Genomic DNA, 26,088 nt, shown 5'->3' on the forward strand with positions numbered 1-26,088 from the left:
CCTTTCAATCTCGTCTGCCGTTGGAACAATGGAGCCAAATAACTTTGAAAACATACAAATATTTATCCGTGCAGTATTTTTGCCCAGAAGATGAAAAGTGCTGTTATCCAATGAAAACATGTGCCAAAATGAAAACGTGTGCCTCAAAGCATCTTGGTGCCACGCCCTTGGTTAAAAAAAAAAAAGCTGATTTGTAAGATCTTGCGGCATCTCTGGTGGCAACATTCAAAGCGCTCTTCTCTCGCCTGTCTGCATGAATTTAACTGTTTGATTTTGTCGCTTTAGCAAGGAGGAATCGCAGCGCACGTATCTATCTGCATGCTGCACCCCGTCACATGCTGCATCTCAATCTAATCATGATTGATTGCCTGATTAGGGAAAAATCATGTTGAACTGTAGAGTAGCCCAATAGGAGGATCATTGGTTTGTGTTCGAAATAAAATGGATATTGATTTGAAATGCCGCACAAAAATGGAGGGCTCTATTTTCTATTGTCATTCACTTTTCATTGTGTTTTGCTTTTTGTCCTGAAAGGTTAGACCTTTTTGTTCTTTCACAATTTCAGCTGCAGCAAACTTAGGGCATGAACAAAAAAAAAAAATCTCCTACTACCGCTAGCTTCACTGCTAATGTTACTGTTGAAAAATGTGTGTATTGTTTTATGTTAACAGAGCTCTCAATAAGTTAAATATAAACCACATAGCATGTTCAGTAGGAATATTTATTCATGGTTAACCTTTTAAGACTTTCAATGAATTGCATTTTTCATCTGTAGGGGTGACTCTTGGGGCGCTAAAGTGCTACTTCAACAACATTTCACATGACAAAGAAATCCCAATGGAAAAAAAATTACCAAAATATAATCGCAAATGGTGATCCAGTGGTTAGCACGTCGACCTCACAGTCCCCTAACACTCTAAATTCTCCCTAGGTGTGAGTGTGAGCGCGGATGGTTGTTCATCTGTGTGTGCCCTGCGATTGGCTGGCAACCGGTTTAGGGTCTCCCCCGCCTACTGCCCACTCGACAGCTGGGATAGGCTCCAGCATCCCCCACGAACCTTGTGAGGATAAAGCGGATCGGAAAATGGATGGATGGATAATCGCAAACTAAAACAAGATAAAAAAATGACAAATTGATGATTAGATATGGAGAGTATTTTCTCACCATTTTAAAAAACAAAAACAAGACACTATGATGAAGTTGAAAAATAGTGATTAGAATACATTTTTTCGCCGTTTTTTTCAGCTCCTTTATAGTGTCTTGCTTTAATTTTAAGATTATGTTTTCGTGATTCTTCTAAAAAAGCATCTTTGAGTCATGTCGTGCTCTTAAAATATACTAACAAATGCTAACTCAGGACCAAAGCCGTAATTACAATAAATTGTTTTCATGAAAATCCCTTCTATTAATAAAACATCCATCCATTTTCTAATCCGCTTATCCTCACGAGGGTCGAGTGCGTGCTGGAGCCTGAACTGATTGTCAGCCAATTGCAGTGCACACAAACAACCATTCGCACTCACAATGACACCGAGGGACAATTAGAGTGCTCCTTTAACCTGTCATGCATGTTTTTGGAATGTGGGAGGAAATCAGAGAAAATCCACGCGCAGGCACGGGGAGAACATGGAAACTCCACACATGAAGGCCGGAGTCAGAATTGAACGCCGCACCTCTGCACTGTGAGGTGGGATGCGCTCACCAATGGACTACCGTGCCGCCATCTGGGGCGTTGGCCGAAGACAGCTGGGATAGGCTCCAGCACACCCGCAACTTGTGAGGCTAAGCGGATTAGAAAATGGATATTAATAAACAATGAAATGTAAAACTTTAGTAAGGTGGTAATTTAGTTTCTTCGTGAACGTTTTAGCTTTTCCTTCATAATCCCAGAACCCTCTATTGCTTTTTACAGTTACAGTATAAATAATAAATGATTCCAGCCTACTTAACTAAAAAAAAAAAAAAGGAAGAAATTGAAATGCCCCCACATGTTCTTGCGTGCTATCCATTTGTACAGCAAAAGTGTCTGCAGATCTCTGTGCACCTGGAGTAATTGTAGCTCAAAATGTGTTGAATTTCACTATTGATCTGCGAAAAGGCCAAAGTGTTCGCTCGATTGCGCGCGTGGCCTTTTTCGATTTAGGAGTGCTCGACTAACAGCCTGTTGGGGCATCGGGTCATTGATGAATTTTTCGCCAACTTTTGTAGCTGATGGTCCACTCCAGTCCGCCTCCCCCTGACTTCTGCCTTCAGCATGGCTTTTTTTTTTTTTTTTATGAAGCACTAATGTCGCAGTTTGGATGCTGTTTTTTGAATCGAAGAAATCCATCCATCCATTCTCCGATCCGCTTATCCTCACAAGGGTTGCGGGGGGTTCTAGAGCCCATTCCAGCTGTCTTCGGGCAGTAGGCGAGGGACACCCTGAACCGGTTGCCAACCAATCGCAGGGCACACAGAGACGACCAATCATCCGCGCTCACACTCACAAATAGGGACAATTTGGAGTGTTCAGTCAGTCTGCCAACCATGTTTTTGGAATGTGGGTGGAAACCGGAGTACCCGGAGAAAACCCACGCAGGCCCGGGGATAACATGCAAACTCCACACAGGGAGGCTGGAGCTGGAATTGAACCCGGTACCTCTGCACTGTGAGGTTGACGCGCTAACCACTGGACAACCGGGCCGCTGAATTGAAGAAATAATGAATAATTTTAAATGGTAGGATAATTTACATTCGTAAGAGCAATTTTTTTATGAAAGCGGTACAGGAGTTTATTAACAATGTGTGACTAATGACTGCTGTTTGAAGCTTGTTTGCTCTCCAGGTTTGCCAGATTGTGGAGATGCGCATTGTGCTCATTCACAGGATTAAAATTGCGACGGCCAAAGGAAATGAAATCAACCTGATATTGTTATTAAATTATTTTGCACACCAGGTGGAGCGAAATCCCTCTTGGAATCGCTCTGTCTATTATTACTCCTTCTGATCAATTAATTTTACTTTTAGGTTTCCTGAACACAAGGGCCCAATCTGACTCAGTAGCTTCCCTTGAAAAGTTGAAAAAAAAAGACTATCTTCGCCATCAACATTGTTACATACTGCCAGAAAACTCAAATTTTTGCAAATGAGTAGACAGCGTCGACCCTGCAACAGATGCACAGGTGGGCCTGCGGGATGCGGCGCGAAGGTCAATGCCACTTCACTCATGGAGCTAGCTGACATGCTATCACTCGACACTGGTGGCATGTTAGCTTTTGCCTAGCATTGATTAAAAAACAAGTATCTTAGTCATTTTAATGTCAAACTCATCTTCTAAATGGTTCTCCTTTCTTTTCTGTGCGCTCCACGTCACGTCATTGAGACTCATCGTGACTGACAGGCGAATGGACTCATTATCATTTCCCCCCAACCATATCAGCTACTTAGTGTGACTGACCCACCCCGAGCTATTCTATTTACACAATCAGGATTCTGTGGAAATTCTGGACAGCTGTTTTTTTTTTTTTCCCTCCTTTTATGGGCCCATAATGCCGTCTGGGCCCTGGTGCAGCACACCAGTTGCACCATTGAAATTTACGCTACTGACAAGGGGCGCTTATCCCTGCTTACAGCTTCAATTATTCATGATGAACAGACTGATTCTGAAATATCAATACCACAATACCAGACCTTGATATGCTCTGTATTTCCGAACACAGTGGAAAGTAACCAAAGCATTGAGATCTTGTCTAAACATTGTGCGTCTGGGGGAATTATTTTTCCTTCAGCTTTGGAAAGTGCACAAGCGCAGCAGCATACTGTGCTGCTCACTCTCCCTGTGTTCAGTGGCACTACGGCGTAAGGAGGAATCATGTGTGGAGCTATTGGGGCTGCAGAAAACCAAGACACAGTGCTTCCCAATTTAAAATTCAGTACGTTTAAAAAAAATCAGCTGATGTCTTGTATTCTTTTTGATGTAATGATTTGAATTTTATTTTTCAGATTTTATTAGCCTTACTAAGAATCTTTGGGAAAAAATATGTGTCGGATCAGTGTCGCCAGTACCACCTTAAATTTTATTAAGTATCGCTTTGGTACGGTTTATTGAGTCAGAAAAAATGAGTTAAATGCACATTATCTCATATTGCAGGACGCAGAAAAGATGATTAGATACGTATATTAGGTTTTAATGTGATTACAAGATTGTCCTATTATTATAATTGCTATGGCTCGACATTCCACACTGACTAGTAGGCGTTTTTCGGTGTTTTTTTTTAAATCCGCAGGAACGGCTTTATAATGGTGGTGCATAATGCTATCTTCACAGTTCATTAGCAATCTGCAGGTTAGCAAATGATTCACATTCTGCTTTCGTTGTTCTCATTTGATTTCTGTAATGTCCGAAAAGAACAAGGTAGAATAAATTACAACACAGCATTATAAATATGACATCTGAGTAGAAATCAGCCATCCAAGAGACGGTAGAGTGTACCCGCTGATTTCAAAACACTGAAGTACTGTAGTACAATTTGAAATTTGACCACACTTCTACTCAACTCAACTCAACTCAACTCAACTCAACTCAACTCAACTCAACTGTATTTATAGAGCACTTTCAAAAAGCCATCGCTGCATATAAAGTGCTGTACATGGAGTAATTAACATATACAACAAACAGTAAAGCAAATCGGTAACAAAGACGGTAGAAAGCACCGAACAGCAAAACCAAGAACACTTCTAAGGGGAAAAAAAACTCTTGAGTCATCAAGGATGTCAGTGAGTTAATATCAATAACACATGCCCTGCAAAAACTGCTGTCTCTTAATGTGAAGAGAGTCCCTTCCTCGGTATACAAACAGTAATCTAAAGCTTGTACAAATAATGAAATATAATAAGCATATTAATTCTACCCCGAATACAGTGTGTTTATTTATATATAGATATACAGGTATATAGATATACAGTATATGGATAGTTCCGGCTCCGGCCTCCCTGTGTGGAGTTTGCACGTTCTCCCCGTGGCTACATAGGTTTTCTCTGGGCACTCTGGTTTCCTCCACATTCCAAAAACATGCATGGCACGTTCATGGAACACTCTAAAACACTCAAAATTGTCCCTAGGTGTGAGTGTGAGCACAGATGGCTGTTCTTCGCCTCTCTGTGCCCTGCGATTGGCTGGCGATTGGCTGGCAACCGGTTCAGGGTGTCCCCCCGCCTACTGCCTGAAGATGGCTGGGATAGGCTCCAGCAAACCCCCCCCCCCCCACACACACACACACACTTGTGAGGATAAAACGGATCGGAAAATGGATGGATGGATGGATACATATATATCACAACTATGTTTTTATAAAGTACAATATAATACAAAGCTATTGATATCATAACATTTATTTTTCTTTTTGGGGGCTGTAACGGATTAATTCCATTGCCATTCATTGCTATGGTTAATGGTCATGGAATAAATTAAACTTCTATCTCAAGACCTGTATTTATTTTGCATTGGTTTTCATTTATTGAATTACCTTTTTATTGTATTATATTTTTCATATGTGTACTTGATGACTGCTGCACAGTACGTAATCTATATGACCTCTGAAAAGAGCATTTTATGCCAATACAGCAGATGTTAGTGGCAGGTTGCTCATTTGGCTCACTCGGGAGGTGATCATGAGACATATTGCATTTTATTCCCTCCCCTCACGCACGCACACACACACACACACACACACACACACACACACACACACACACACACACACACACACACACACGCGCGCGCACACACACGCACACACACACACACTATTCACTATCCTACCACATGACTGTAATGTCACTCAGTCAGTAGGAGCTGACAAATCTTGAGCAATTTCGTGCTCGCTGAGGCTTTATTTCCACTCTTATGTTTCTTGTGACACAATTCTACTGTTTTGCTTTCAAGTGGCGCAAATGGGATATGTATAAGAGCAGAGGAATGTGAAAAAAAAAAAAAACAATCATTGGTTATGTTCCAATCGTAATGAGACTTCTTCCAAACATGGAATAAAATCTTATCTACCAGTGCAAGTCCATCATAAACACACAGATTGGATGTACCCTGTACATGCTAGCTTGACAACATTGAAATACACCCCTGACTTGCCGACAGATTCAAAGAGTTGCCCATTTTTTTCCCCAATACTTTCATGGATTTATTTTTCTTTCAGTCAACGTTCTTTTTTTGTGGAAGTGTTACGGAGATTTATCACCGTTCTTTGATGAATTTTTCAGGAGTGAAAAAAAATAGGGTGTACTCACCTGTGTGCCCAAACAAATCAAATATTAAAAACGTCTGTTGTCGATATAAAATACAGGGAAAGCAGAGACAATTAAATGTGATCTAATTATCCTCACCGTCTTAAAATAATTGTCAGTCATTTTTCATTTTTCTCAAAAAACATGAAAAACTGAACCAAATTTTGATTCGATTATATTTCTTAATAATTTCATTTCAGTTGTAGAAATGAATGATCTCTTTAACGACGGATGTAGCTGATTTTAGCAAGATATGGTCAGCATCCTGAGATGTTTAAGGCAAAAGAATCATTTTGATCGAAATATGACCCGGGCGTTTATTTGAAGAGGTGGGCGAGATGCTACATCATAGCGGTATCCATAGGTAATGAATCAAAATGGCCCATTGAATAAATACATCATTTAAATCAGAGGCAAAACAAGTTAGCCCAGGCCAACTCAACACTCTGTAGTAATCAATATCTGTATTATTTATGTAGTATTGTTTGCTTTTGTGTTATTGATGACCTTTATTGATGCTTGTGAGGTATTGACGTGCAATTTTGGCATCTGCTCTAGTGGATTGTTTTCATGTGTTCCGTGAATGTAACCACCACCATATGGCATACTGTATTTATGTAAATCAGGAAAATATATTGGACAATCTTTCACACTCACTCTCATACATTTGGACACACTGAAGGCTTGAATAACCCTCTTCTATTAAGGTGCATGTTTTTGGAATGGAATATGAAAACTTCACACAGCAGGATGGAATGTGCCGAGATTTGGACCTCTGGACTGATAGACGTACTTTGCCTATGAAGCATGACTTCACTGTGCTGCCTGAACAAAAACAGTCCGAAAGACCGGATTGAGGCCTTAAAATGCGAATTGGACATTTGGACATGCAGTGTAAAGCCAGCATTTTTCACAGCACTGTTTTTGTAAATCATTTCTGACTTGTCCCACTTAGCACGTTTCAGTTTCGGGTTGCGAAAGCAAAAACAGGGCCGGCCAAGAATGTCTCATTTTCTTCCTCCCTCTCTTGTGCCATTACATAAAGGTCTTTTTTTTAGACCTTCTTCTCTGTTGTTTTTTTAGCCTCTCTCTTTCATTGTTAGAGGCTCAATCTCTCTAGCACCTTTTTGGTGGCGTCTAATTGGCTTCCATTGATTCACTCGGTCATCACAGTAGCTTGGCCGTGTTCTCTGCTGACCCTGCAAAAGCGAGGGGAAAAAAAAAATCAGCCAGGCTGTCTAACAGGCTTTGGACCTGCGGTGTGCGCACACACAGGCACACACACACACACACACACACACACACACACACACACACACACACACACACACACACACACACACACAAAATACCCAATATAAGCAGTGAATGATTGTGTCAGTGAGCTGGAAGTGAGTCAACCTGCCCCTCATAGTTAGTGTCACACAAAAAAAACAACAAAAGGCTCACGGTTTGGGGTCGTCTGCTATTGCAGTGGGTGGGGGGTTGGAATGATGGCGGGGTGAGGTGGGGGTGACGGGGCGGCCAAATGAAGCATCATCAAGAGGGGCGGGGGTGCACGACCAGTCAAGCCACGTGTCACCTTGAGCTCTCTGGAGGAAGTGTCCGGAAGAAGCCTGCTGGGAATTAAGGGTGTGAAGGATGAAGTGGCAGAGGAAGTCGAGCCAGGCGTCCACTTGTCCATATGTGACAACAGGTGTGACTGTCAATGAAGTCGGAGGGATCGTTTGGCCGTTGCTTACTTTTTCTATTATCAGCCAGGCCGATGCAAAACCAAATTTGATACACTGCCAATGTTACGATACCTTCACAATACGTACAAAGCTATACCATTCACTTCAGCTACGATGATTCATGCCAGTCACGATCCAATTTGCTCTAATTCTGCTACGATTCCCTCCAATTACGATATGTTCATTTCAATCACAATGTAAAAATGCTTCTCTCGGCTTCCCTTGTGCCAAAATAGGAGAAGTGTTTTGGAAATGGATGGATAAATACAGTCGTAAAAGTTTGGGAGGGCCATGGCTTATGAGGCGCAGTTGCTCCCTGCAAGTTGCAAAATTTTGGTTTGAGTGTGGTGTTTCCTAAATCTGTCCTTGGCTGAGTGGTTAACAAAACTTCCCATTGCGGTTGTGTGCCTTCCCTCCGTGGTTTCCTCTCAAAAGTGCATGTTGGGTTAATCCCAGACTAATTTGCCCATGAGTGTGTGCTTGTCAATCTCTCTGTGTCAGTCTTGTGTTTGACCCGTACTGTAACGTGACTTTCCTTCTTTAGGTTTTTGACCCGTACTGTAACGTGACTTTCCTTCTTTAGGTTTTTAGATGAATCGGATCAATATTATACAGTGAATGATGAAAACGGGCGGCCCGGTGGTAAAGTGGTTAGCGCGTCGACTTCACAGTGCAGAGGTCTTGGGTTCAATCTCCGCTCCGGCCTCCATGTGTGGAGTTTGCATGTTCTCCCCGGGCCTGTGTGGGTTTTCTCCGGGTACACCGGTTTCCTCCCACATTCCAAAAACATGCATGGCAGGCTGATTGAACACTCAAAATTGTCCCTAGGTGTGAGTGTGAGTGTTGGCTGATAACTGGTTCAGGGTGTGTCCTGCCTACTGCCCAAAGACGACTAGGATAGGCTCCAGCAGCCCCCCGCAACCCGAGGATAAAGCGGATTGGAAAATGAATGAATGAATGATGAGAACAAATTGCTACACTGTGCATACACTAAAACCTTCAGTGGGTGCGTCTGCATGAAAATGTTTCAGACAATGTATCGCTTGAAAGTGGCCCCGGATCTTCAACCAGCCTTGTGGCTAATGTCATGGCCAAAGTAACTCTGTGTGGATAGTTACAATGTGAATTAGCAGTGCAGAAGGGCTCACTCACTGACACACTTTCAGAAATAGGTAGAGAAAAACAACTTGGTTGTTTGATTTCACATGTGATTGGTTGGCATGCGCTCCAGTCCAAACTCCAGACCCAACGATTTGTATACTCGCCATTAAAAAGGCAATTTTCTTTAATATGTCCCCTTTAAGTTGTCATCCAGTAATGAGAGGATAAAAACGGTGGATGAAAAAGATTACCAAGATATACCATTATTGTCGCCTCGTGTCCCCCTTTTGCCTCGCATTATAAACGGCGGATGATGACAGCGACGGCTCCTCAGGTGTGCGCTATGCTACATTTGCTATTCAGCTCACTGCCGTCGCCGCCTCGCACCACCTGACTGGACACACACAAACACAGCCATGAACAAATGTATTGCTCATAGCTGCTGTGTCACCGACTTGGTCGCGATTTGACAGATCCAGGATTTTTTTCTTTTTTTTTAGATGTCCATCATCATGTTTCATCACCACTAAAAGAATTTCATATTTGGGGTACACTTTCACATTTTAGCGGACATTATGTATATCTGGGACACATTAAGGCCAATTACTGTTCAAGGGTGGATAGCAATAATTTTTTATAGCAGAGCAGGCAATAAGGCAAAAGGTTTTAATCGCTAGAGGGTAGCGTTAATGTCCATATTAATTAATAAGCTTTATCTACCGCGATGCTAATTTTTTAATGTGGACCCCTATTAACAATTCACAATATGGCACTTTGTATGCTCTATATGCCGTGTGTAGCATCTGTTCTTAAATTAACGAGGGATTAAATAGTGCGTATCTGTTATTCCCATGAGAATTTTGAACAAAAATCAGTGCATTTGAGTGAACAACAACTCATTTTTATCTGCATCTTTTGTTTACAGTAATCCCTCGCTATAACACGGTTCATCTTTGATGGCTTGGCTGTTTCACTGATATGTATATTTTTTTTGTGCAGTTTTTTTTAGAGTGCATTGATTGCATCCTGATTGTTAGCCAATCTAATGTCGACTAATGTCAACAGTCTCCGCACCTCATTGCTGTACAGCTTGTCAAATTTTCTCCATGACAAAACCCACAATGCCAACGAAAAGTTCTGTACAGTATTTCCAAAAACTGTCAGTTGTTTGTAAGAAAACGTTTATATATTTATTTGTTAATGCTTGAGCCTGAAAACATCGTTGGTTTCAATCAATACAGTGTTGTGTACGTAATAATCCTTTTTAGAATACAACACCCATGAGAAACGAGAGATTACTGTATATAAAATCTGGAGTTCACCAAGTTTGTCAAGAATTGTGGAAGGACAAAGGGGCGGAGACAGAAATGTTTCAGTGGGATGACAAAGTAAAAAGGTGGCCATCAGCTCACATGCATATGCCGAGAACCCTCACTTTACCTGAGAAGTCATTGTTTATCATACCATCCATAGTCAGGGCTTAATGAAATATAATTCACACTTGTGCTGTACCTTATCCAACACTCTCATAATACAAGCAGGATCAAGTCTAAATAAAAGACAACATTTTTCTCATCTTAATTTATTACAAAATGCTATTTTTTGTCATTGTTTTGCTTTTGTGTACTTTCTCGTAATCTAATTCTCATAATCTACTTCTCATGCACTGATTTGCTAGCTAACAGTCAGTCAGAGTAATCAGTTGTCACCAACAGCCGACACTATATTGCATTCTGCAATTGATGGCCCGTTCATTGAAATTACATCTAAAAAGCTCAATGACACTAAGCTCTCGTCATCCTCCACAAGTGTTGCTTTTTACTCAAGGTTTGCTTGTTTCTGCTTGCATTATGAATGTGTTGGGCAAGATATTATATGTAGCACGAATTATGTGTGTGTCTGATGAAACGATGACTGTGGATGGCATGATAAACAATTACTTCTCAGCCATGATGTGCACTGCTATGATTTAAATTGACAAGACTCAAATGTTCTTTAGCTATCGATTCTTTTAGTGTTTGTGTTCATATCAATTGTAAATTTGTTCTTTAAATATAATAAAAATTGATTGTGGCAGAGTATTAAGGTATACCTGTATTAAGAATCATGCATCTGTGTCAAAAGTGACAGGGAAGTCAGAGGTGTCAATATTTCCTCCTTGATGTGGGGCAGCCCGAACGAGACGAAGCTTTTGAGGAAAATTAAGGATCATTATTTTTAATCACATTAGAGAATCTGATAGTTCTGAACTCCAATTATGACAAGTTTTCTAATTGGCATGCTTAATTGATACCATACATCAATGGTTGCTGGTTCATGCTCCACAATCTCCACATGGCTGCATTGACTGATGACAAATCTGGCACTCTTAGTCAGCTTTTAAAATTGTTTATTTATTTATGTATTTTAACGAGGATGTGATTTCCAAATCCAATCCACACACTGACAGGCAAATACAGAAGACCATTGTTGTTGTTGGTTAGCACGTCACATCTGAGTGATGTGTTGAATGCAGCGTGTTTTTTCCTCAGTTTTTTTGTTGTACCAGTGGGCTATTTTCAGTGACTATACAAGACAAAAAAACAATCTGTCCAGCATTATTTATCTGGTTCTGGTCAAGTGATGAATAATGTTTCTTTTTTAGTTTTTTTCAGACCGAGATAGCAACAATGTTCTTGCTCGGAACCGAAAACACCGGCAAAGGAATTTCTTGATTGATTATTTTCTTAACACGCATAGGCAATTATCTTGAACAAATAACGGCTGTGTTTGCTCATATGCTGGCCACGGCCATATACAATGAATGCAATTAATGGATTTGTTTACAGCTTGTTTTGAAATCAGTTATTTTTATTTGCTTGGAGGCTCTGTTCTCATGAGAATTTTCATAAAGTGACCTTTAAGTGACCTTGAAATGTCTCCAAAGATACTTCAGAGCCATAGTCTGCATTGAACACCAAAATAATGTGTTTCCAGGACACGTTCCTAACCTCAGTGGCAACATCAAGAGTGTAAGTGGCCGAGTGACACATTCTTTTGGGTGGGGGTGGGGTGGGGAGGCAGTTGAAAGCCGTCCAGGAAAACAGTAACTCTCCAAAAGCAGAAGTGAAATTAAATGTGCTTCATCGTTTGTGGAAAATATGTGAGACAAAGCAGTATTTATGATAATTTACTCACCACAAAGTTTGAGCTTCACAGTTGGACACATAGAGTGTAATTACATCCTGGCAGAAAATAATTATTATTTTTTTATGATTGAGGTAAAATAGTGACGGTAGGATGCTGCGCTCACCATCTAATTGTATTCTTGTCAGTATTGCTGGATTTATCCTGCCGGTCCAAGTGTGCCATTCTCATTTAACTCCATTATCGTCGATTTCAACGTGAATTTGAAACTTATAACGCAACCATACAAACAAACAAACCAACCGCGCAGAAGTAAGTATTTTGTTTAGATTGTTTTGATTTTTTTGACAATTGTGTTCTGGAATTAGTTTTTAAAACTGGATGGTGACTTTAAACTGGACCAGCAAACTGGTGCTGTTATTAAATCCAGCTTCTTTTTTTTCTTTTTTTAGGCAGCTGGCTGAAGCTGAGCTTCTCCTCTCACAACAGCACTGAAAAACAGTAATCCATGCCATCCTTACATCTTGGCTGGAGTACAGCACTGCACTTAATTTTGAAGTCAGCAAGTCCTCCCTCAAGCGTAAGCCTCCAGTTGGTCCAAATTACTGCTGCTCACCTTCTAACTGGAGCTCATAGGAGGGGGGCACATAACTCCAATTCTAGCCTCCTTTCAATAACTGCCTGTACGATTTAGAATTCCTTTTAAGATTGTTTCATTTGTAAATAAATCTTTAAATGGTATCGCCCAACCGTACCTCAGAGAATCGAGCTTTTCTGTTACCGGTCACTCGTTAGCCAAATCCCGTCTCTGTCCATCTTGAAAGCTCCTTTTAAAACACATTTTTGTTCTTTGGCTTTTGCCTCAGCGTGAGACTCAGCATTGTTTGAGTGTTTTATTTTGGATATTGTTTTTTGGGTATTTATTTGTTTTAAATGTCTTTGTTTTTACTTTATGTTAAGCACTTTGAATGCAGCTGTTGTTGTTTGTAAAGTGCTGTATAAGTCAAATTGAGATGAGTTTTTCAACTGCATGGCAGATCGTACTATAGCTGTTCATCCCTATTAATAGACCTCTCAATGATGCTTTACAGCACAGGTGTCAAAGTCAAGGCCCGGGGGCCAGATCCGGCCCCTCACATCATTTTATGTGGCCCGTGGGAGGAAATCATGTGTGTCATAATTCTTGCTGAAATCTGTACCGAAATGTCAAATTGTCATGGGTAATAAATAACTTTGAGATTTTGCACCGGCCTTCTGAGGGAAGCTGTAACTCCTAAGCCTGCGACAAAAAATGAGTTTGACACCCTTGCTTTACAGGTTCTCAATAGGGTTATGGTCAGGGGAGGACGGTGGCCATCCCATGAGTTGTTCTCTCTTTTTACCCATAGAAATGAAAGCAATGGCATCTGCAGCAGTGTGTGTCAGTGCATTATCTTTCATGAGATGATGTTTTTTTTTTTTTAATTCACTGCAAAAACTAAAACAAAACTGCAAATACAAACTACAAAACAACTAAATTGCTTAACCACGTGGAACAACTTTATAAAGTAATTTTTCTTTTGATAAGGCTCATCTGGTAAACTAATTCTCAAACCTGTTTGCAATTGATTCCTCAACAGATAATTTACAGGAAAGTACAGTGTGTTGTGCTTTTCAAATGCTTGGATTGTAACGAGATAAAAACATCGAGCTTGTCTGTCCTCGCTGTCTTATATACAGAGCATACATTATCCAGTTGTTGATTTTAACTTTACTTCCCACTTGGCATTCGCTGAAGGGTCTGCTATTTCTCTGGCGCTCACGGCTCAGCTCGCTAATGCGCTCCAGCCTGCGCTTCGCTCTACCATGTAAATGCAATCAACTTGCTGACAGAGTATTTCTGTTGGCAGAGCCGGCGTTCTGTTCTCCACATTAAGAAAGAACTAATAAACAATTCGGCAAGTCATCTAAAAATAGAAAGAATAAATTGCAGTGTTTTTTTTTAATCGATTTTTTTTCTGCGCTTTGTTTTGACAGCTGTGGGCCACAAGTATATTTAACCTAATTTAACGCGACAAGGTTAATTTTGTGCCTCTCGGGGTACAGTAAGACTGATTGCTGACCTTTAGACACGGATTCATGGTCAACTTTTAATTAGGTTGCCCCCACTCACTTTACCACTTTGGTTTTCTAATACAAAAATCGCATATATGAGATGTAATGGCTGAGTAGGTTAAGTCAGCACTGTGCCCCCGCCTTGACATTACCACTGAAGGGCCTCGTGTATGAAAAGGTTACATCCACCTTCAATTAAATTTCTCCCGCTATATATTAATGCAAATGTTAGAATAATGGGAGTCAGGTCAAGGGACAGAGTACTAATGCTCTGGTGCCAAATTTACTTTGTTTCCTGGGGGGTCAGAAATGACTTCTCATAAACGCATCATTACGCCTTTATTTCACTACTGCCTCCGGGACAAATTAGACAGACGTCACCTTGATTGCTGCTCGCTGTTGCAGCTCAGTAGATCATTAATGCTTTCGCCACTAAAGTGCTTTTAAGTTATACGAGTTGGTGTGTATAAGTGAAGCTGATCTCCAATGATGAAAAAAAAAAAAAACACGAGAGTAGGTGGTACTGCTTTATTGCTTAAATTTACCCCCATAGGAAATAATGAAAACATAGATCATCAGTTTGTGGGTGAAATTATGGACATCATAAAATATTGTCCAGTCCACCACTGGCAATCTTTTAAGGAGCATTTTAACATTCCTAAATGTCAAACCACTGAAAAAATATGTTGTTCGTTTTGCCTTTCAATACAGAATTATGTGTTCATTTTCTCGACCGGCCGGTGTATTTAGGAACCGTCCTGGGTATAACACAGCAAAAAACCAAGGCCTACTGAGTCATGAGCTCATGGCTTGGCGCATTGATGCCAGCTATTGACTGGCTTAGTCAACTTTTCTTTTATAAAAGTCTAAAACCCTGTGCAGGAACTCTTGAAGCCTGGTCGGATGAGAGGCAAATTGTCCAACCAGAAGAGCACAGTTGCGCTTGATTCAGTGCCTTGAGAATTTCCGCCAACAATTTGAAAGAGTTGGCAGATGTCTTAATAAAGGTTCTTCCTTACGTCACACATGACAAAGAATTCAAGTTTGCACTTCACTTAGACAATAGTGCAATCTGATTCAGTTATGGTGTGGGGTGTCGGTTCTGTCGAATGCAAACGGCAAGTATGGCTTTTGTTAGCATGATGACCGGTGCAGTGCTAGCGGGTTGTCCTCATGTGGGTCAGGAGTGAAGCGAGGTCTATCTGGTGAGAAGTAGACCAGACCCTTGACTGGTCACCAGGAATTGCAGGAGACTCTTCAATGAACCGAACATGTTTTCCTAAAATGACTTCCATATCTCATTCTATGGTTAGCATCATTTTTCTTCTTCTCGAGTGACATTCCATAAGAAGCCAAAATAAATAGCAAAACACGCTTGTGGAGCTCATGCTCACCTAGTTAAAAGTCACACAAGAGGCATATCTTTCCCCAAACTGGACTACTTCAGGTTTCAGTGGTCACATTTGTGATGTTCAGACACAGGGATCACACCCCTGTGCCTGATGTAAGAGCATCAGGAACCAAACGTCGTGAAATCACACTGAAATCGATCCTGACAGTCCATCGCTTATGAATGTCACCAGCTTCCAAATGTGATGACAAATCCTATTGGGGTGAGAGTTTAGGAATGTGTGAGGAAAGTGTCATCTTGCATTACTGTGAGCGAGACTGGCGGATCGAGCTAAGTGGGGTGAGACTGAGATGGCAAGAAGCAAAAAAGGAACTATTGGAGGACTTGTGTCGATTTTAAAATTTCAAGTTACCCTGGTCAGATTATTTTTAGTAGGACTGCAGAGGATGCAAGGCTTTGTTGTTTTTGTTTTTGTTGTTTTTTTTTTTGTTTGTTTTTTTTTGGTACATTTTGGAGTTTTCTACTCATCCTTGCGTACAAGGGTGGTGGTGAGATCAGGTTGTAGTGCCGTAACTACATACTGCATATTGATTGGTGACTTTGCCATAATGAAGATAATTAATTGAGTATATACTGTTGTATATGTTAGTTGCTCCATGTACAGTTTGTGTGCAGTAATGGCTGTTTGAAAGTGCTCTATAAATACAGTTGAGTTGAGTTGAGTGAAGTGGCAAAATTAAAAATGAAATCAATAAATTGAGGTGAGAGATATTTGCATTTTGGAGTGACAAAAGATGATTGTTTTGCTACATGCCCCCACAAGAGAGGCCTTTTTCTTCTTCCTGATCAATCTATGTTTCTGTCTGTCTGTCTATAGGTTAGGTAGGTAGCTAGCTAGCTGATTCACTCATTCTGTATGTACCACAACAAAGAGATCAGAACATATTACTCCAGTCTGTATACTGGCTCCCACTCAGCTGTAGAATAGATTTTTAAAGATATTGCTACAGGTCTATAAATCACCAAAAGCCTTAGGTCCTTAATTAATACATTAAAGAAATTCTAAGGATTCTAAGGTCAGCAGACTGCAATCAATTCGTGGAGCCCAGAATTCAAAGCATCACCTTTTAGCTGTCATGCTGCATGCAAATGGTTTCAGATGCCAACAGAAGTGAAGTCAGCCCCCAAAAGTAAATGTTATTAAATCCAAATTAAAGGCAATGCCCCCCTCCACCACACCTATGATTATGTTTTTTCAGCATTATGTAATGCATTTTTCCAAAATCATGTTCTTGCGCGTATGTTCTTTTTGTCATTTCAGTAAAATTTTTGTTTCTCCACTTTGCTCTTAAATGTCTTGATTTGTACAGGATTTTTTTCCCTTTTGCATTCAAATGTTGTATTTTGCATTTAATTATTGCCTTTTAATCTGTCTATCTATTGTACCATCCATCCATCCATCCACCCAAACCCACTTTAACCCATATTGGTCATTCAGGATGCACAAAACACTTTTGAAACATCCTACCTCTAATAACACATTCCCTGAGTTTCATCCAGATGGCTTTTGAACATTTTTGCTTTCACTCATTGCAATTGAAACGGGCTAGCATTGAGATTTGTATTGCACCATCTTCACTGCTGCCCGACGGTCCTATTACGTGGACAAAGCCAGTGAGATAAAAATAGTAGTGATAGTGCCAAGATTTTGTGGAAATATTTCAACACTGCCATTGGCTTTGACGGGCAAAGAACCCTTTGTATTGTGGTTGTTGCGGGAGGAAGGCCATGGCCAAATAAAAAATTGAAGATCCAACTTTGGCTAGAGCCACATTTGTGATACTGAATTTTTTTGGAAAACATGGTCTTTTCTCAACCTTGAGTGGCATTTTGCAAAAGAGGAGGCCAAAAAGTATGCCTGACAGCAGGCGAAAAACTTAGTTGTACATTTTGTATTAACATCGATTCATATCTTCTGCTTCTCAAACACATCGGACGTGACAGATGCGCTCAGTCTTGAGCATTAACTTGAGGCTTAAAGACGCTCCAAATGGCACGCTAAAAATATCCCCCACCCCTTTGCGATATTGTGCTCTTAATTTAATTTATATTAAGCACGCTGCGATTCCAAAGGACAGCGAGGCGTCCCGCCGCATGCAAAGCAGGGGCAAAATGTGTTATCTTCTAATGGCTGATGAAATTTTCTATATGTGCATACGGACATGCTCAACAGAATTCACCTAGCAATGTCCTTCAAGGGCCTTGTGATGATCATTAATCTTGTCGGCAAAGTGGAAAACACCTTTTGGCTCGTGAAGTTCTTGCTAGAATCCAAAACAATTTGTTTGTCTTGACACAAGTATTGATGTTGATCATTTGTCCCAAAGCTGTGCAGATTTACTTTACCCCTTGGCAAACAAAGGTGTTTATTACGCACTTTCCCTAGTTCCATAAATTGTGGTCTCAACAGATGCAGTGCATGTTTTAAGTGAGATAATTGGGATCTGCTTCATGGGAACATGAAGAGAAAATAACACATGGAATGCGATGTCTTCGGATTGAAATCCAGGCTCTTCCAAATGTGAAAACAACCTTGCATATATTGAATGTCTTTGAATATGAGTGCATTGTAAACGCTTAGATCGGATATACCATGTGTCAGCTAGAGGTCATTGAAATACATGGGTGATGTTTACAAACCCCAAACCACACAAATAACACTCAGAAAATATAGTGCAAATGTGTTACAATGAAGATGTATTTTACATAAAATTTCCATAATTCATTGAAATAAATGGCTTCTGTGCAGTAATGCGGAGGTCACCCCTCATTTATGTCATGGTTTTGCCCTGTCTGTGTTTTTGTTTTCAGCACCAGCTGGAGCGGTGGGCGTGCCTCATCAGCAGCGCACCTGGTCCTCGTTCCTCATCAAGCCTAGCTTGGTATTTAAAGACTGTCAAGTTTCCAAGTCTCTGTCGGATTATTGACCTTGGTTGCTGTTATTTTCTAGACACAGGGAGGGAGAGGGCGAGGGAGAAAGAGAAAGAGAAAGAGAGAATTTCTAGACTTCACATTCATCATCGCACCTTTGCAGAATTTCTAGACTTGACGTTCATCATCGCACCTTTGCAGAAAGTTCCTTGTTTTGTAAGTATTTTGTTTTTCCAATTATTCTGGTCTGATTTAAGATGTGTGTTTAGGCTCTTGACATTTTGTTTTGTGCATTTTTTTTGGGGGGGGGGGTCAAATTTACCTTGCTGTTTGCAAGCACTTTCTGTTCATATTTGGTTTTCGTGGCTCTTTGTCACCAGCGATTTCTGTTAATACAGTACTTTTTCATCCTTCGTTTTCTACATATAAATATTTCGGTTTGTTTCCGAACCTTGTCAATTTAAAGAGAGCTGTTAATCCTTCCAAATTGTTTGCATTTTGTTCAGATAATCACTGAGTGCTACCTCATTACGTCCGTTATACTGATTGTTATCAAGATTTAAAAAATCTTGAATCACACTGCTCAAACGGGTTGAAAACGAGCAAAAATGCTTGGTGAATAATTGCGATCGATGTTTGACAATGCACCGCAGAAGCTACAGGCGTCACTGCTCACTCGTGGAAACTAGTCGACGAGTCCAATGTTAGCTGAAAGCTAACGACTTTAGTAGAATCCCGATTGCTGCTCGACGAGACGACGAACAATGGCAGCGGCATAAAGTGAAACTTCATCGGCAGATTATTGTGGCAATTAATGCGCAACTACTTCTGTGTGCTCATGGCAACTTTACTCATCGGGGAATAACAAATTCCAATTGCTCTGTGTCATTACTGTGAGTGTCATAATGCTTGTTGGAATATGCCAAACCGCATCGGCTCATTGAAGCGGAGCTAGTAGCGAGTGACATTTTTAATCAATTGTTTTTATTTTGTTCCTTGAAAATGTCTTCACACTAAAATAGCAAGTGGCACTAAAAAATTGTGGACTGCTGTCTTTCATGAAAAAACACTGCGTATAGGCTTGTGTGCATTGTTAGCATGTAACTGCTAAGGGCACATTTTAATAATTTCACGATTGAAAATGTTAGCAGACTGTGCACATTTCTCTGTTGCTTGGTGCAAACGTGGCTCATTTTTTGCCGCATTTCTGTATTGGTTATTTAGTTTTTAAATGTTCCTGGTTGTGTTCCTTCGCTTTGTTTTGACGTTGCCGGTGTGAGCACTGGTGGGCGGAGCCTAATATGTTAAACCTACCTGCATTCAACATGGTTTAAAAGCACAGCAGTGGCGGTTAGGAGACACGTATTCACTGTCATTGTTACTCTCTTTAGCCGAGCTGTTGGACTTGGGAATTCCGGGCATTCTCTTGGTTGTACTTCCTGTATTTTCCTTGCTGTCTGTGATCAGTCAGCACCTCTGCTTTGACAATTGTTTATTTGTTCCTGGTCCTCACCTCGATTCTCCCGTGTGATCATCTTTGTTGGTGTCTTCTTTCCAGCAGGACTCCGTCCACGTTTTTGATTCTTGTCTTTTTTTTTTTTTTTTTTTTTTTTTGCGTGAATGTATTTTGCGCTCCTTGTGTTAATTGATGAATTGCTTCATTGTTGACTTTTTGGGAATCCTTTATTTCTTTCACTTTGCTTTGAATTCCTGCTTTACTTCTTCACATTAACATGCCCGGGGGCCCCCCCCCCGTTTTTTTTTTTTTTTTTTTTTTTTTTTTTTTTTTTTTTTTTTGCGTGAATGTATTTTGCGCTCCTTGTGTTAATTGATGAATTGCTTCATTGTTGACTTTTTGGGAATCCTTTATTTCTTTCACTTTGCTTTGAATTCCTGCTTTACTTCTTCACATTAACATGTTTTTACAGTTCACGGTCTTGTCACCGTCTGCAGTTGAGTTAATAAATGCCCACCCGGACACTATTTGGAGAAAAAGAGCATGCTGATTAATATCTAATGGGAGGGAAAAAATGTCTGTAATTATCAACTTAAGTAGCTTCTAATCGGGAGGTTAATTGCAATTAAAGGGTTAATTGTTTATTTGATTATTCAGCATTAGTGGAATGTTAAACATTAACTTTGCGCATGGCTCCTGCCCCTTTAAATACCAAAGTCTGGCTGTAATCTCCATTAAGGGGCATTTTCACAGGGACAGAAAATGACAAATTAGTTGTCAACATTATTGATTGGTCAACATCTCTGGCATCGACCACATCATCCAAAATGTTGGGCGTTCACGTTAAGAGTCATGGGAACACAACGGTTTCTGCTGCATTGTCATAAACAATATATCCTTGTTAGGAGGAACATGGTAGGGATGCTATTAACGTCCCGCTGATCTGTTGATGATCTCGTCTAGTGGGAGTCCAGTTTGACTGTGTTTTGTTTTGCAACCCCCTGTGGCTGCGCTACATGGGACGTCGCTAATGATGCCACAAACTGTTACGTCGCGTCCAGTGATGAACAGTTTTATTTTATTTATTTATTTTGAAATTGCGTTTTACCTTCTCTTGACATTAAGCACTTCAGGGAGCATAACTAATAAAATTGACACTCAGGGAGGTGAGGGATTTAAGTGTGATTGACTTGGAACTCGAGAGAAATATTTGAGCCAGTTCCCCACAGAGGAACATTAGAGTGCCCATTTCGAGAGGGTAACAATTTCAGATCAATTAGAAACCAAATGCTATCAAAAAAAGGGGGGGAGGTGCACAGACATAACAATTTGTCCAAATGGATAGGTGATATGATGACAATGGAACATTGAAGGTCCAAGTCATTCCCCGAAGGACGTAAAGAAAATCATTGTATTATTTAATAAATAATTTGCTTCAGGGTCAAACTGTACAGGACATTTAAAACAATGTTTTACATCATGCTCGGTTATTCATAGAATCATTAAAAAAAAAAAAAACATTCAATTGCATCACAGCTATACAGTCTATTGCAAAAGTATTGGGAGTGGCAAGGTCAATTCTTTTGTTTTTGTTGTACATTGAAGGAAGACATTTGGGTGTCTGATCGAAAGATGAATATCACACAAGTTCACAATTCCAGCTTTCATGATATTTACATCTAAAAACAACTCAGGACAGTGCACCTTTAGTTTGAACCTACCCACTTTTCAGGTGAGCAAAAGTGTTGGAATGGAAATTAGTAGATTCATTTCAAGTGAATAGCTGAATATTTGGTGGCAATAATTGCTTCACATCTGTGACCCATTGACTTGACCAGGCTGTTGTATTCTTCATTTGAAAGGCTTTTCCAGGCCTTTATTGCAGCCTCTTCCAGTTCTTATTTGTTTTTGGTGGTTTCCTCACTTTAGTCTGCTCCCCAGGAGGTGAAATCCATGCTCTGTCCTGTGCCGCTGATCCGGTTTTTACTCTTTTGCTAAACAAAACATCAGCACGTATTGAAGCCTGTAAAGAGTCTTGGATTAAGTAAAGTTTGGGAACTTAACCACAATGCGCTGTACCCTGCAAACTATCAGATATGATTATGTAGTGATCAGTTCCAGTATACGCTGATGTGTTTACCCCACAATGCTGTGGTCAATTGTTTGATAGATTATAATGTACCCGTAAGAGTGTTGAATGTACTTCCAAAAAGTGGACCAATAACGGCTTCTCCCCAACAGATATCTGCTGTTGAATAAATGAACCACAATATGAGGAAATAGGGTAAGTACACTACTGTATACTCCTTCAGCAGTTTAACCCCGCACAGTCCATATGTCAGTCGAGCTCTGTTGCCTTGCTTCTCCGAATGGTTCAGCCTGAAGCTTTGTTAAATAAAACAACTCCAACATAACCGCTGGAGTCAGTCTGAGTCAACACATCTTACTAGGCCAGCGCTGATGAGATTTCACCAGAGTTGTTGGTGAAACGTCTTCAACAACATCAATGCTTGCTTGTGAGTCGATTGCCTCATTTTCACCTGGTGATATCCCGTTGGACCTCGGCTGGAAACATGCCTGCCCGATGCACCACCCTCCTCCTTGCAGTTCTGAGGGCAAGATGTTAAGTAGTATCTTCAGTCTTGCAGGTCTAAATACTGTATATGGATATAAATAAAAGGAGCCGGTATGGACTATGTATTCTTCAAAAAGAAGTTGAGGTAGCAAAGTTGTTTCACACCACCTTTGCTAATCAGCTACTAGATTTGCACTTAGCAAACGTAGCATGAGTTGAAATGCGACGCATGCGTTCCAATAGTTCCCCTTTTTTTGTTCAAGTCACTTTTTAAATCATGTACATCACATTGTGATTGTGTGTGCCACGTCCAATCTCTCGTCCGAAGTACGAGGGCAATGTCTTCCTCTAACTCAATGCCGAAGGACGATTTCAGAAATGTCACACTGTGAGGCAAGAAGACGAGACTTTTGTGGTCGATGCTCTTGATGATTTTTTTTTTTTTAATTCCATGTTCAGCCCTTTTTATGCATCAATAGTTGTTTTTAAAGAGCTGTATAAAAGTCAATTGAAAATTGAGTCTGTCATGGGCATCATATGAGTGGCTGGAGAGTGATGGGGAGTGCTGTTTGACAAGATGTGAAGATAGAGACTGCTGACTTCACCTTTCGCTCGAGCCATTGTAAACTATGTGTAATTTTTCTTTTTATTGCTTTCATTTCATACTTGTGTGGATAAATATCGGCAGCTAACTCTGAAATAAAGCCTTTTCAAAAAAAAAAGATGACGAAGTACCATTGTCATCCTTGATGAACACACGGATGGAGGCGCAACACACACACACACACACACACAGTTGGATGTTCATAAAAACTTCACGCATAGGTCATGCCTCTGTCTCATAGTTATCTTGCAATAAACTTATTTTTGTAATTAAAGTGACCTTTTTGTGTTTATTCAGTAGAAAAACTAGTTTTTTTTTTTTGAGGTATCACAAATGCAAAGTAAAAGGTCTTCTTGTACTCCTTTCACAAAAAGCTGTTTTTCCCAGAATGTTTCTGGCAAATGAGTATTTTCAAGAAACTTTACAATGTTCAACTGCTGTTTATTAAAGAAAGGTACAAATGTACTTATGAAAGAAGGCGGTGAAAGGTGTTTTTTTTTTTTTTTTTTTTTTTTTGGTAGCATCCATGCTTACAGAGCTAGAGAATAACATTTTCTGGAGGCCATCAAAAATTGGTCAAAACAGTCAAAAATGGTTGGCAACGGCCCTCCCAATTTGACAAAAACAGCTGGCAGAGTGCAGAACATCATTTAAGTGTTGTCACAGCAAATGTAATCCTCAGAGACCAACAGACAACAGTATGAATCCATTGGAAAGATAATTAACCGCAGTGTGATTCTTTGTTTTAAAAGAAACTGTCTTTTCCGACTCCTTACATTTAACCACAAGCACGTATTTAGTTAGAATAAAAAAAGGGTCTGAAAATGTCTTTCACGGAATAATGATTAAATACAGCTTTCAAAAAGGATGTCCATTAAAAATAAATTGTCCTCTGACCATCTTTGGAGACCTTCTGCAGGTTTAATGGCGATGCATTGTCATTTCAGAGCGGCAGCAAAAGAGTTTTGGTGCCTAAATTTAGTTGAACGTGTTTATCATCAAAGCCATTCCGATATAAACAGAAACAGAGGTGGGGAAAGAAGGCTTTGATAGGAAAACAAAGCATCTCTTGGTGTCAAACTGTCAGCTAGCATCTCGTGATGAAGGACGTTGTCAAATATATACATTTTCAAGCGCTAAAAAGTAGCGAGCAGGGCTGTTATCTACAGGGAGCTACTATGGAAAAGCCCAGAAGGGAGATACATTCAATCATTTCAGGAACAAAAAGTGAATTCCTCAAAAAACAAAGAAAGCAAAAGTCCGCGATTGGATTTTTCAAAATGCTGAACAAAAGGACTCATTAAATTGTCATCGCTTGGACTTTGCATGAGTTTAACATTTAACAGACAGCATGGGAGGAAGGATCCATGACAGTGGATTCATTTTTATGCATTCATGTGTCGCAAATTGACACTAAAGTGATGGCAGGAAGTCCTCTGAGAGCCGTACTAAATTCTGAAAAAACGATTTGGCATATAATTAGTCCTAATCATATGAGCTGGGCTGGAAAACGCTCCTCTGGGGTTTGATTTGATTTTAGTTAAGTTCCCCACCATTGGCTTGGATCAACAGTTCCAAACTCTGGCATATGTAATGGCCCGCCACACTTTTTTTTTTTTTTTTTTTCACGCCACTCAAAAAAATGTACAAGTAAGTTGACTTCCAGAAAGCACAGCATCGTATTGTTCAGCATGTCGGCCTCACAGTCAGAAAATTTGGGTTGGAATTTCAACTGGGGTAAATTCCAGCATGCCCGCGACCCTTGTGATGAGAAGCGAATTAGAAAATGGATCGATGGAGATGGGTTAGCTTCGTGTCACTGATAGTGTAGTAGTGGTACACCCGCCTAACTTGTGTACAGGCAGCGTGGGATTGGTTCCCACTTAGTGACTGCGTGAATGTGGGTTTGAATGGTCGTTTGTCTCTATATGTACCCAGCGACTGACTGGCGACCAGTTCAGGGTGTAGTCTACCACTCCAGCAACTCCCTGCGAACCTTTTCAGGATAAGCGATGTTGAAAATGGATGGTTGGGTTAGGTTTAGAAACAGGTGGGAGGTTTTTTTCTGAAACGGCATAGTCAAATCCATATTGCGCAAGTTAGCCAATCACATGGCGCATATAACTATTCACACTCACATTTACACCCATAGACAATTTAGTCTTCAAAGAACCTGACCTAAGCATGTTTTCCAAATGTGGGCGCAAACCTACGCAAGTAGAGCGAAAAAAAAAATCCTTTGAAATCTCCCAACTGTGAGTCAGATGTGCTAACCGCGTAATGTGTGATTACAATCTATTATAAAAGCGCTTCGATGAAGGGTTAGAAGACACTAAACTATCAATGACTTCCACCATGTGGTTTGCATATTTGTGTGATCCGACTTTCCCTCCCTTTTTCCTTTTGATTGTTCCCGTCAGCAAGGACAGGTTCATTTTGTGCTCCGTTTGTTTGGCTTTGTGTTTTGCTTCAAGTCTCCAAAGCGTGTCAACAAAGGCCATTGGTTTGTTTTTTCCATTCAAATTCAAGCGCATTTTTTGAGCATTAAGTGGGCTCAAGAACGGATGTGGTCTTTGAAAGTGCTATGTGCTTCTTGTTTGCCATTGTCAAATCATGTCAGAAAGAAAGTGCTTGGGAAAATGAATTTGTTTGGGGGGCGGGGACGGGTTGGATGTTCAGATTGCCCATGTTTGGTCTTTTGTTGTGTAAAAATGTGTTCAGAATATGAGAGTGATTTTGATCTGGCTATTTCCACATATGGCCCGGTGGCTGACTGGTTAGCGCGTCAGCCTTACAGGGTTCCATTCCGGCCTTCCTGTGCGGAGTTTGGATGTTCTCCC

General features: G+C 40.4%; 1 long non-coding RNA gene across 1 annotated transcript in view; it reads left to right on the forward strand.

Annotated features, from left to right (window-relative positions):
• Nucleotides 1-12,983, forward strand: part of LOC109521285 (uncharacterized) — a 167,295-nt gene extending 154,312 nt beyond the window's left edge. Inside the window, exon 5 of the long non-coding RNA XR_002169323.1 lies at nt 12,690-12,983. This is a non-coding gene — a long non-coding RNA (uncharacterized LOC109521285). The remainder of the gene's footprint in view (nt 1-12,689) is intronic.
• Nucleotides 12,984-26,088: the final 13,105 nt, after the last annotated feature.

This window comes from Hippocampus comes, unplaced genomic scaffold, assembly GCF_001891065.2.
Source record: "Hippocampus comes isolate QL1 unplaced genomic scaffold, H_comes_QL1_v1.1 scaffold85, whole genome shotgun sequence".
Classification (NCBI taxonomy): Eukaryota; Metazoa; Chordata; class Actinopteri; order Syngnathiformes; family Syngnathidae; genus Hippocampus; species Hippocampus comes.